The sequence below is a fragment of the Castanea sativa genome, chromosome 12 (genome assembly GCF_040712315.1).
Source record: "Castanea sativa cultivar Marrone di Chiusa Pesio chromosome 12, ASM4071231v1".
NCBI classification, from domain to species: domain Eukaryota; kingdom Viridiplantae; phylum Streptophyta; class Magnoliopsida; order Fagales; family Fagaceae; genus Castanea; species Castanea sativa.
Window position 1 is genome coordinate 10,007,412 of NC_134024.1, and position 13,573 is coordinate 10,020,984.

Genomic DNA, 13,573 nt, shown 5'->3' on the forward strand with positions numbered 1-13,573 from the left:
ACCAATACTAGCAACAGGAGAAGGTCCCTAAATATCAGAATGAATTAACTCAAAAATACTATTAGAAATAGAATCACTATTATTAAAAGGTAAAGCTGGCTGTTTTCCTAACTGGCATGAAGTACAATCAAAATTGTCTTTGGACACAGAACCTAACAGACCCTTAGAAGCTAACTGTTGTACCCGAGAAGAGGGTGCATGACCAAGACGAGAGTGCCAAAGTGAGAGAGAGGGTAAGGAAGACACCGCAGCGGCAGCAGCAGCAACAGACACAGGAGCAACAGGTGGAAGATGAAGATTGTTCACTGGAAACATACGCCCAACTCTAAGGCCGATTCCAAGCTCTTGCCCCGTCCTCGGATCCTGCACAATACATCCAGAATAGTAAAAAATAAGGTGATAACCTAGTTCAGCTAATTGTCCCACAGAACACAAATTATAGGATAGGTCAGGAACATGGTAGACTCCAGGAACAAAAAGGTTGGAGGTTGAAACAAAACCAAGACTATTCCCATGCATGGTGGAACCATCAGCTATGTGAATATTTAGGGGATGTGGAGCAGGGTCAAGTTTGGAGAATAAGGACGAGTGAGGTGTCATGTGATTGCAACAGGCAGAATCAAAAAGCCAAGTTTGAGACTTACCGGGTAAAACTGAGAGAGCAGTGGAAAGAGATGCATTACCAGCCATACGAACAGCTTGAGCTATGATCTCCTGTAGTTCAGTGGGTGAGAGGTTGATAGTGGATCCAGAAGACTAGGACTCAGCTGAAATGGGAGGCATTGGCGGAGTAGACTCAGTGTTAGCAATTGCAGCAGTAGATTTGTTGCGACGGTAACAAGTCTCAATAGTGTGGTCAGGGTGCTTGCAATAGTTGCAGAACTTTTTATTGGTCTGTCTGCGACGATTGTTGGAGCCAGAAGAATCACCTGAGTGCTGAGGTTGCTCTATGGATGGAGCAAAAGGAGTAAGAGCCAGAACATTAAACTTATCCTGGGCTCGAAGAGTTGTGAGGCAAGCTTCTTCTCTTACTAACTCGTTCACAGCAGTATCAAGAGAGGGAGGAGGAAAACGATTAAGAAACTGACCTCGAATGGGCTCATAGTCCTTGTGGAGTGACATCAGGAACTCATAGAGATGAAATTCATCTCTAATAGCAGCATATTGTTGAGCATCTTTTGAGAATGCCCAAGTTGGATCAGAAAGGTCAATTTGGTCCCAAATGAAGCGAAGCTGATCATAGTAGTCATTGATGAACTGCCCCGGTTCTTGCCTGAGTTGATGCAATTCAACCACTAACTGGTATTTCATGGATCCGTGAGTGGCAGAGTATCTTTTGGCCAACATATCCCATGCTGATTTTGCATCATCAAAGCTGCCCAGCAAATTGGAGATGGAGGGAATGGAAGTGTTTCGAATCCATGTGAGGATCATGTGATTGTGACTATCCCATTCAATCATGTGACTGAGAAAGGCAGCATTTTCTTCACTTGCCCCCTTTACAGGAATAGTGATTGCACCAGTGCAATAATGCCAGAGCATATGACCCTTAAGAAAACTGCGCATACTTGAGACCAAGATAAGTAATTCCTAGTCCCCTCCAATACAGTATTGATGGGGCGAGGAAGAAAAACATCCTTTTTATCCATTTAGAGACACAATATGCAAAAACAGACTGCAAAAATAAAATCTACGTGAAAAACTGAGTAAGGAGAACCTGGATTGCAAAAAGTCAACTCCGAAAAAGTCAACGGTCGACAATGACGTGGTGGTGACGTCAGCAGCGCGCTGGAGGATGACGTCAGCGATGACGTGGCGTGATGACGTCACCTAGGACTGACGTCAGCAGGAGCAGGTCTGGCGCGTGGCAGTGCATGAGGAAGGGATTAGGCGTGTGGCGGCGCGTGGGCGCGTGATCTTCAGTGCAGAAGCTTTGGGCGGCGCGTGAGGGCGCGTGGAGCCTCCGATGACTGTGAGGTTTTCACGAAAAGGTAGATTGGAGCAAGACGATCTTCGTGGTACCTTTGGAAAATTTTTCGGAGCAATATTCACGGCGGTGCCGAAAAAGGCAGTGGTCTTTGCAGTGTTTGAACTCCTCAATGGCAGCTGCTATAGGTCCGGAACCTGAGGACGATGTCTGGAAGACTTGAAGGTTCAACGGCGAAAGACTGTGGCAGTTGTTGTGACAGCGGAAGCAATATTGAGAATGAAGTTACACCAATAAAGACAGGACTGCTAAGAAAAGGTCAGAGCAGTGGCTCTGATACCATGTTAAAAATACTGAATTCAATAGTATTGTATTTCTCATTGAAATAATATACATGAGTGCCTTTTATATAGGAGGCATATGAGTGCAGTACAAGTAAATATGAGTGCAGTACAAGTAGTACAATGTGTGCTATACAAGTAAGTAACCTAGTTGGGCCAAGCCCACAATACTATACGTTAACAAGAGAGAAGTAAGATTAAGAGATGAAGACTTGATAAGTGACGCAAAAGGTATTCAATTCAAATCATGGGAAAGGAAATGGGGAAATTTTTTTTTTCCTTCTAATGAATGAAGAAAAAGGAAAAAAGGTAAGTGAAGAGAAATTCCGTAAAGCTTGCTAAGAAAACACAACTTTAACTTTGAGCTCAACATTTTCCCTTCAAATTTTTTTTTTTCCCTATACAGTCTCCCTTGCTCTTGTTCTTCCTGTCTTCTTTATCCCTTGCAACATTAATTAATGTCTACTTTTATCTTTTGGGTTCAAATTTGATGCAAATTGTCCAAGTGCTGTCGCTCGGGTGGGGAGTTGCTTTGACGGTAAAAGTGTAAAACAAGTCAAGAAAAACTTTGTAGAACTTGCTAAGAAAACACTCTTTCAACGTTCGGTTCAACTTTCATCTCCCATGCCCAAATTGTCCAAATGATGTCGCTGGGGTTTTCGATTTATTTTAATAAATAAAACTATTCACCTTAGATGGGGATTAAGGGTGGAGACTGATAGTTGTTTAACGGTGAAAGTGAAACCTATAGAGTTGGGACCAAATTGTACTCTTTTGGGGGGACAGAAAGAACAATGCTACGTACATAAACATTTTCACAAATTATTAATGTGAGAATTCTTTACTATTTTTCATTTGGATTTAGTACTGATATCACTTTATTTATTTCTCAATAATCACTTATGACATTAAAAATTTGAAAAAAAAAATTGAAATTTTTTTTTGTAACTCTAGCCTTTTCCAAAAAAAAAAAAAAACCCCAAAATTGAGTGGATTTGCCTCGTTGAGTCTCACCGACAAGAATGAAAGTCTTATTGGCATTAAGAGCTTGCAAGAAGAATATGTATTCTCCGTCAACCCAACCAAAGAATGAGATCATATTTTTCAAAGTTCAGTCATTTTATATTCAAATAAAAGACTTTAAGGAGTCAGCTTGATTTTGATCCCTGTTTAATCTTTTAATTTTTATTTATTTATTTTTTGCATGCAGTTATAGCTATAAATAGTTTATAATGCTGGGGATTCTGAGAGCTTATTAAGTAATTGGGAAAAGAAAAAAAAATCCGACTGTTGCACTGAATCTTTTAGTTGTGCTTCTTCTCTTCTTGATCCTAATTTTAATCGCTCTTCATAGGCGACGATAAAGATCATGGGTGGAAGATCCCTAAAACTTCTCTATGCGTTTCTAATGCTTTTCCTACGTTTGAAATCAGCCCTTGCATTCACTTCAGGCGTTGGAGATGACAGCGTCAAGTGCATAGAGAAGGAGAGACAAGCCCTCCTTGAGTTCAAAAAAGGCTTTGCTGAAGGCTACCAAGGCAAGCTCTCTTCTTGGGGGAATGAAGATGAAAAGAATTGCTGCAATTGGGACGGAGTTTACTGCAACAATCAAACAGGCCATGTACTTGAGCTAAAGCTTGGTTTATACGGTTTGCGAGGTATTATTACTCCTTCATTACTTGAGTTGCCTTATTTGACTCATCTAGATCTCAGTCTCAATGATTTTAATCAAAGCCATATTCCAAAGTTTATCGGTTCTATCGGTGACTTAAAACACCTCAATCTCTCTTGGGCCAATCTCAATGGACCAATTCCACGTCAACTTGGAAACCTTTCACTCTTGCAAAGTCTTCATCTCAACAATAACGATTTGAAAATTGATGAAAATCTTGAATGGCTCTCTCGCCTGTCTTCAATAAAAGAGCTTGACCTAAGTTCCACAAATCTCAGTATGGCCAAGGATTGGCTGAAAGTTGTGAGTCGTCTCCCTAAACTATCAAATTTGAACTTGGCAAGTTGTGATCTTCCTCCAGTCACTGATCTCTCGTCTCTCCCCCATATCAACTTTTCTATATCACTCACTATACTTGACCTTTCTACCAACCATGTCACTCAATCAATATTTCCGTGGTTGTTCAACTTTAGTACCAGCTTGGTTCAGATTGACCTTTCTGATAACCAGTTAGGAGGTTCAATTCCAGATGCTTTCGGTAACATGAATTCTCTTCAAACTCTCATTCTTGATGATAATCAACTTGAAGGAGGCGTTCCAAAATTCGTTGGAAATATGTGCGCTTTAGCGACTTTGTCTATGGAGAACAACAAACTGAGTGGAAAACTGGCAGAGCTCATCCATTACTTGTGTAGGCGTCCAGTAGAGGGCATCGGAAACCAATCTGCGATAAACAGTTTGCGTCTTGGTTCCAATCTTTTGGAAGGTGAAATCTCTGAACAACATTTTTCAGCTCTTTCCGTATTAGAGGAATTGTTATTATCTCATAATTCTTTGACTTTAAAATTCAGCAATGATTGGGTGCCCCCTTTTCAATTGGTTACCATAGATTTGTCATCTTGTAACTTGGGTCCTGATTTCCCAAAATGGTTATCCACTCAACGGCTCTTGAGGTACCTCGATATCTCCCGTAATGGAATTTCAGATTCCATCCCTTTGTGGTTCTGGAAGCAAACTAGTGTGTTATTTTATATAAATCTCTCCTACAACCAAATTTGGAGCGGGTTTCCAGATGAAGCCTTTTTTCGCAGCCCAGACCAATATGGGCAACCACAAGTACTAGTCCAAAATCCTGGTCTAACCATCTTAAATCTCTCCAACAATAAGTTTTCGGGGTATTTAAATTATTATCTATGCTCGTATTTTGCAAAATCCTTGATTTACCTTGATTTCTCAAACAACCAGCTATCTGGAGGTCTCCCTAATTGTTTCATGCTATGTCAAAACTTAATAGTTCTAAATTTGGCGAACAATAATTTGTCTGGAGAAATTTCCAGCTTTACGACCTCTTTGATACATCTTAGAGTACTAGATTTGAGCAACAACAGCTTCTTGGGAGAATTGCCATGGTCATTACGAAATTGCACAAGGTTGTCATTTTTAAATCTAAGAGACAATTCATTTTCGGGAAAACTACCAGCTTGGATAGGAGAAAGCCTGTCATCTTTGGTCATTCTTAACCTTCAGTCCAATAAGTTTCATGGATGCATACCGCCACAACTATGCCGGTTAGCACATATTCAATTCCTCGACTTGTCTCAAAACAATATTTCAGGAAATATTCCACAATGTCTATAATTTGACTGCCATGGCTTTTAAAATTACAAATAATAAGCGTACTAATATAACTGATTTAGCGTATTTGAATGGCACTCAGGTTACATTTTTAAATGGGGGTGGGTTCATTTATGTTTTCAATACGAATGTTAGTTGGAAAGGACACTCTTATAACTATGGAAAGAATTTTGGAGAGATGAGAAGTATTGATCTCTCAAGTAATAAATTAACGGGAGAAATTCCAGAAGAGATTTTCAGCCTTACAGAATTGAAAACATTGAACTTAGCAAGAAACATGTTGACAGGAATAATTCCTCAAGACATTGGTCATTTGCAACAGTTAGAATCCTTGGATTTGTCAAGTAATCAACTTTTTGGTTCAATTCCTACTAGCATTGCTGATCTGAATTTTCTGAGTTTCATGAACTTGTCATATAACAAATTGTCGGGAAGAATTCCAACAGGCACTCAAATCCAAATTGCCGACCCTTTTGGATTCATTGGTAATCTTGCACTTTGTGGTCCTCCACTGACTCCTAAGTGTCCTGGAGATGCGAAACCAAATATTGAGACACCTAAAGGTGGTAGTAAAAACTATCAAGAAGATGAAGATGAATTCCTGAATTGTCTTTATATTGGTATGGGGCTTGGATTCATAGTAGGATTTTGGGGAGTGTGTGCCTCTATAATGTTGAACCGTTCTTGGAGACATCTATATTTCCAGACAATAAGCAACTTGAATGATTGGCTCCATGTGGCAATGATAGTGAATATTGCAAGAATGCAAAGGATGTTTCAGGGCTAAAATACCACACTTTTACTAAAAGGTTTGTGAAAAAAATTCGATTTAGATATATCTCTAACTATTTCTTTTCTTGAACTGGTTTTACACTTTCAACCTAATGGCTTTTTTTTTTTTTTTTTTTACCATGTGCAGGTCTCGACAATAAGAGAAAACTTTGTACAAGATTACGCGCGTGACGTGCCTATGATTTTACATGCTCTTCTTATTTTCATGGATCCACATCCATGCTTCGGTGGAAGCTTAATTTGGATTACACTTGATCTTAAAATTATAGTAGGATGAGATTGTGTGTACTTTTTTTTTTCTTTAAAAAAAAAAAAAGTTTGTGTGTGGCAGGACTTGGAATTGCCTTCAATAAATTACTTCTATCAAATTCCATAAATAACAAAGTTTGTTCAGAATACTAATGTTTTAGTTGGGCCCCGTATTAAGGTGGCATTGTTTTTTAAAAATATTTGGAATGTGGATTGGACATTCTACTCTTTTTTTTAAAAATTTTTTTTTTTTTAAGTTTTTCTTCAGAGTTTCTAGTTTTAATCCTTTTAGACTTTAGGCCAGCTAGACCAGTGAATTTTTTACTGAATACGTACGTAGCATTTATGAAGTCCTTATTTTCTCTTCGTTCTTAATGTCACTATAAATCAAACATGTGACGTGAAAAAACTCAGGGAGGGGTAGTATGAAGTCACAAGCAATGGTAAAAGCAAGAGTTTAAATTCAATAAAGATTATGTGTAAAGTCACTCTTTTATACACTCAAATAAAATAATGACATATTAGATTTTTTTGATAAAACAATAGAGACTAAAAGGACTAAGTTCTAAGTGAATTCTAATGCCATTGAATCATGGCCAAAATGGCAAAATACCTCTTTTGCCGAAACGTTCCAGCAAAATGCCTCCTATCTGAAACTATTTAGGGATATGCTCTTATTTTGAAACTCGATTTTATCAAAATCGAGTTTTAGTGTAGAACTTGAGTTTCACAATTTTTTTTTAAGTTTAATTTGGCTATAACTCGTGTAAGTGCACAATTTGTACCCGGACCCAAACGAGTGATGGGCTAAGGCTCAAAAAGCCTTATACAATGAAATTTATAGAGTATGGGTTTGAAACCTAGGTTAGGGATATTGGGGAATTGATAAACAGGCTAGAAGGCCGCAATCTACGCAAATAATAGATGAATATGACAAAAAACTCTCCTCGGATGTAAGCCGATGACCACTTGTATGGCCTTTCTTTCTCTAAGCAAAAGATTACAATTTTTAGTTTTCAAAAGAGGTCCTCCTTCTTCTTTCCTCTCTCGTCTTCTTATAACCTTCTTCTTCTTCCCTGTTTCATCCACGTGTAACATAGATTTTCCTCATAGATACTTGTCCCATCCACCACATTCTTAAAGTCTTCAAATAATAGCTGGAAGGCTGAATATTACTGTTCAGATGTCATTTCTCCATTAATGCGGCCAGGGAGGTAGATGCAGGGCCTTTAATGCGGTGGTTGCAGCTTTTTTCTCAAATATTTCTCATTCGTTCCTCCTTCTAACGAGTGCTTGGAACACGCCTTTATCCAACAGATCTTCTAGAATTCTGTCTCTAAATCCTTTAGCACGTCCCATGACCTTTACTGAGCCCGTCCGAAGAGATACTCCTTCTCAGACAACTCCTCTGCTCCTTGTAGCGCGGACTGGCCTATGGGCCTCGAAGACTCTGATTGAACAGACTTATACCAACTAACCAGGCCCAAGGCCCCAACGTGCATTTAAGCATTTTTACCCCTACAATAGCCCCTCAAAACTTCATTTTTCCCCCCATCCGAGGAGAGAAATGGAGTTTTGAACCAACAGCGCACCCTCCACACACTTTGCAAACCGCCACACGTGTAGGGGTCCTTTTATTCCTTTAAAATCGTCCCTAACGCTTCGAAACCAGGAACACTCGCATTAATGACTACAAGTTACGTCTTGTTCTCCACGTTCAACGGCGAGATCCGCATCCAACGGTCCGGGTTCACTCTAAAAATTTGGGCGGGATAATTATGATTCGAGGCCGCCTCCCACATGCCAAAATGCCTAGGAAACCGTATCTCCATCCATCTTTTCAGAAATCAATCAAGTTTAAGAAATACTCACTCTCTTTCCTCTCAAGAAACTCGTGAAGAATCGCCTAACTATTTCCCGTAAGTTCTCAACTTCCTTTACTCATTTCTCCTCGGCTTCTGTCATCGGCCAACAACTAGACCCCTCCCCCTCTCTAAAATTTCATTCTCACTCCCACCAAATGGGTAGATTTAAGTGTTTAGTAGATATCGACGCCGGTATAGAGGGTTTTCGGGTCAAATACCATATTCTCGAAGACGTAGGCTTGAGATATTGCCCAGTAGAAGCCATAGGTAATGCTAGAAGAGAGGGAGAAGTTATCATCCCCATCATCACATTCCTAGAAGGTGCGATGACCCTTCCCATGAGAAACGTAACCAGTGAATACCTACGTAACCATAGGTTATGCCCAGATCAGTGGACACCAAATGTATTTAGAGTCTTAGGTTGTGTCGACGCTTTAAATGAACAAATGGGTCTGAACCTCACATGGCACGACGTCGTTTACATGCACGACTGCCATAAACTTAAAAGCATAGGATACTACCTTAAATCTAGATCTAGCATTGTTAGGCTCATATCCTGTCTTCCCAAATCCAACAAAGGCATGAAAGACGACTATCTTATCGTCTCGGAAAAGTGGTCTGACAACCCTCACTGCTCAGTCGAATGGGGAGACCCAGGTGTGACTCCATAGGAGTTAGATTCCCTAACCTGTGACTTAGTCCCATTAACTTTACCTTTTTTGGTTACATTGCATATTACTGCACCTTTCTTTGATATTTATTGTTGATTTAATCATGCTTGTCTCCTTGGATGTTTTCCATAGATAAACAACACGTACGGCCGCGTCTAAGTATTTGCAGCATCGCAGACCTTAATCGCGTTCTTTGATCCAAAGTCTTTGTTAGCGAGGACCTACAAGTGAGAGCAGCCCACCTGATATTAGGATACGATCCTTAATCAGACGACTTCCAAGAGATTGACAACGCGATCACCGCAGGAGACAAACGACGCAGAAGGATAGATATTTCACGACAAGGCTTCCTTTTTGACCACGACCTCCCAGACGACCCCTCCATCATCCTATACTCTTGCCCCATCGCAGCAATTCCTCTCTCGACACATTCCTAAACAACAGTCGTCCGAGAAGAACCTGTGTCCTTGCAGCAATCGTTGGACGAGGAGATTGACCAATTTCGCCTTGAAGAAGCTGAGAGACCTCGAGAGGATCAACTCGTCATCCTCTCGGACAAATATCACATGCCTGCAGAAACTTCTGGCATAAAAGGTTTAATAATAACATAACTTGACTCTAGCTCCGAAGAAGACGACATGTCCACTCTTAGGAAGCTGATGTCGAAGAGGGGCACGAAAGCCTCTAAAAAGGATGCGGGTGAGTCACAGATCCCTCCCCCTTTGCCACCGCCCCCTCCTCCCTCCGATCCTAAGAAGAAGAGAAAAAACGAGGCCGAGGAGGCAGAAATGGAGAGGCAGAAGAAACTAAAGCAGAGGAAAAATGAGGCTGAGGAGGCAGAAATGGAGAGGCAGAAGAAACTAAAGCAGAGGAAAAATGAGGCTGAGGAGGCAGAAATGGAGAGGCAGAAGAAACTAAAGCAGCAACAACAATAACCAAAAGTAAGAAAAGGTAAGGGATGTGCCTCTTCGGTAGAGAGTGGGGAGAACCGTGATCTGGCCAAGGTACGCCGTACACAGGCCAACTGGACTCCCTAACTGAAGCTATATGGGGCCTCCATCTCCTGCCAATCCAGCACCAGGGCGTTCCAGCAAGGACACGCTCATCACTTGGCTGAGGCTTTGGAACGGCCGTTTCTCCTACCAAAGGACATGGATGCCCTAGATAAGATGACCCAACCACATCTTTTTCTCTCTCTCAAAAGGGACTTGGCTTTGGTGAGTGTCTCGTGTTTACCCCCACCTTACTGCTTTCACTACATTTTAATGAAAAAATAGTTCACTTGTACTTTGAATTTTGCTTTAACAATAATGCATCTATTTTAATACTTTAACGCAGGCCATTCAAGAAGTCTTTGCTGCAGAAAAGTGGGTGGAAGACTCCCGGAAGAAAGCTGCAACTGAACTTGAGGTCAGACAAGAGACCGAGAAGTCCTTAGGCGAAGCCCTTGCGAAGAACGAAAACCTAACCAAGCTGCTGACAGAGGAGAAGAAGGAGAGAGATGGTGCCGAGGCCAGCCCAAAAAGGATGAGAACTCAAGTAGAGGGGCAACGCAAACTTCTGTGTAAGAATGACGAGGACTTGTCCAAAGCCGAACAAGAAAACTCTGACCTGAAGAAGGAGCTTGCTCGAATAAGGGAAGAGGCTCGTACCCTTAAGGAAAGTATGGAGGCTACGAAGAAGGCCACTTATAAAGAAGGGGTTGAAGCGACAGAAAATCAACTGACAGAGGAGTTCGCCAAGCTATGCCGGGAGTACTGCCAACAAGTGTGGGTGGAAGCTCTATATGTGGCAGGGATTCCCACAACTTCCAAGTTGAGGAAGCCTGAGAACATTTGGCTTTCTCAGGACATCCAAGTGCTCGAAGAGCTTCCTCCTATCGCACCTACCCCCGAGACAGCGCCTTCAATGCATCCAATTATGATTCCATTGCCCATTCCAACTCCTAAAGAACCTGCTGGTTCTGACAAAGAGAAGAAACAAGGCGACGAAGTCGAGAAGCCTCCGAGCAAGAATGCCGAGCCCAATGTTCCTCCACCAATGGCCAAAGACAAAGGGAAACAAGTCCATGTCTCGTTTGAAGAAGAGCTAAAACAAATAGAGGAGGACAGCAAAGCAAAAGGGGCTGCTAGCACATCCAAGCAGGACCCCCTACCAAGGCTTAAGGCTTAGGCCACTTAGGACCCCTTTTCCTTACGTGATAAGTTTTTTGTATTTAGGACTTTTATTTTAACCTTTTTATTTCAAAATTTTATTTCCAATGTATCCATTGACAAAAATTAATGAGAAATTTGAAAGGTTTGATCTTCAACAGGCTTTCAACCTACAGTACCACAATACTACTTCGCTTCTCCTTAGCGCAAAATTACATGAGTGGAACAATTAACTCCACCCCCTTAATACATAGTAAAGTCTTTATAACATTTCGATTAACAGTAACTTCAAATAAAAGTACATATACTCAGTATATATATGTAAATTATGCCTCAAAATCATAATATATGTAATACAGCAATACACGATCTAAAATTTAATTTAACATTTAGTTTGGGGCATAAAGCAATCCATCAAACTTACTGTGGCTCATCAACACTCATGTGGTATGGTTTCTGCTAATTTCCCCAAAGTAGAGAGTCCGAGGACCCGACATAACTAAGGTTCTGTTTAACAGTCAATAGGATATCAATTTGCACAAGGTATGTGGTCCGAGGACCATGAATGACCAAGTTTTTGTTTGACATTTAGCAATAGCGAATTGAAATGTTAATTTCTCCAAAGTAGAAGGTTTGAGGACCCGACATAACTAAGGTTCTGTTTAACAATCAATAAGATATCAATTTTCACGAGGTATGTGGTCCGAGGACCATGCATGACCAAGTTTCTGTTTGATATTTAGCAATAAGTAAATCGAACTATATAATGATAATTTGAACAACGAACGACAAAAGTTATTTTTATTAATAATAATACCTTCGTAAGTTATTTACATTCCAAGGGCGTTGTACAATTTTTTCATCTAGATCAACTAAGCGATATGACCCTATGCCCGCTATAGAAATGATCTGGTATGGTCCTTCCCAATTTGGTGCTAGCTTTCCCCGCGCTGGATTTTTGGAAGTACCCATGACTTTCCTCAACACCAAATCCCCAGGCGCTAGTGGCCTTAGCTTCACATGAGCATCATATCCTCGTTTGACCTTCTGCTAATAATAAGCCATTTGGACCATAGCGGCCTCTCGCTGTTCCTCAACCAGATCCAGGCTTCTTTCCAGGATTCCATCGTTATTTCCAGGGCTGAAAGAACTCGTCCTTAATGTGGGAAACCCAGATTCCAAAGGTATCACTGCCTCGGCCCTGTAAGTCATGGAGAAGGGTGTTTCTCCAGTGGATCTTCGCGGCGTAGTCTGATATGTCCACAAAACGTGTGGCAATTCCTCTACCCATCTACCCTTTGCGTCATCCAATCTCTTCTTAAGTCCACTGACTATAACTTTGTTAATAGCCTCGGCTTGCCCATTTCCCTGAGGATAAGCGGGAGTGGAGTATCTATTTGTGATGCCCAAGTCATTACAATATTTCTTGAAAGCTTTACTATCAAATTGCACGCCATTATCTGAAATAAGTGTGTGAGGTACCCCAAATCTAGTGATAATGTTCTTCCAGATAAATTTCTTGGAGTCCACATCCCAAATATTTGATAGAGACTCAGCTTCGACCCACTTGGTAAAGTAATCAGTTCCCACGAGTAGCCACCTTTTGTTTCCCACAGCCCTTGGAAAAGGCCCAACTATATCCAGTCCTCATTGAGCGAATGGCCAAGGACTAGACAAAGGATTAAGGACACCACCAGGCTGATGAATATTGGGAGCAAACCTTTGGCATTGGTCACATTTTCTTGCTTAGTCCTGAGCTTCTCTCTGCATATCGGGCCACCAATATCCCTGAGTTAGAGCTCTATGGGCTAAGGATCTCCCCCCAGTATAGCTTCCACAAATTCCCTCGTGCAATTCTTCCAAAAGTGCCTTCGTCGATTCAAGATGTACACATAGCAGGTATGGTCCAGAAAAGGAGCGTTTATACAACTTCTGATCCTCGAACAACTAGAATCGAGGCACCTTTCGATGAATTTTATCTGCTTCAGACTTCTCCTCGGGCAGAACATCGTTTTTTAGAAAAGAAATCACGGGGTCCATCTAACTAGGTCCGGGCCTTATCAAATGGATATGGTCGACACTTGTGGTGGTTAAAGTTAGTTTCAACAAGTCTTTGACGAGGATAATCCTAGGCAAACACTGAGTCGAGGACGTCACCAAAGTGGCCAAAGAGTCCGCATGTGTGTTTTCACTTCTAGAAACATGTGAAAGGATGAAAGAATCAAACTTGGATTGTAAACATTTGACTTGGGTCAAGTACTCTTGCAT

At 41.1% G+C, this 13,573-nt stretch overlaps 1 pseudogene; it reads left to right on the plus strand.

The window, feature by feature from the left end:
* Window positions 1–3,538: 3,538 nt before the first annotated feature.
* Window positions 3,539–6,693, plus strand: LOC142621145 (receptor-like protein EIX2; annotated as a pseudogene).
* Window positions 6,694–13,573: the final 6,880 nt, after the last annotated feature.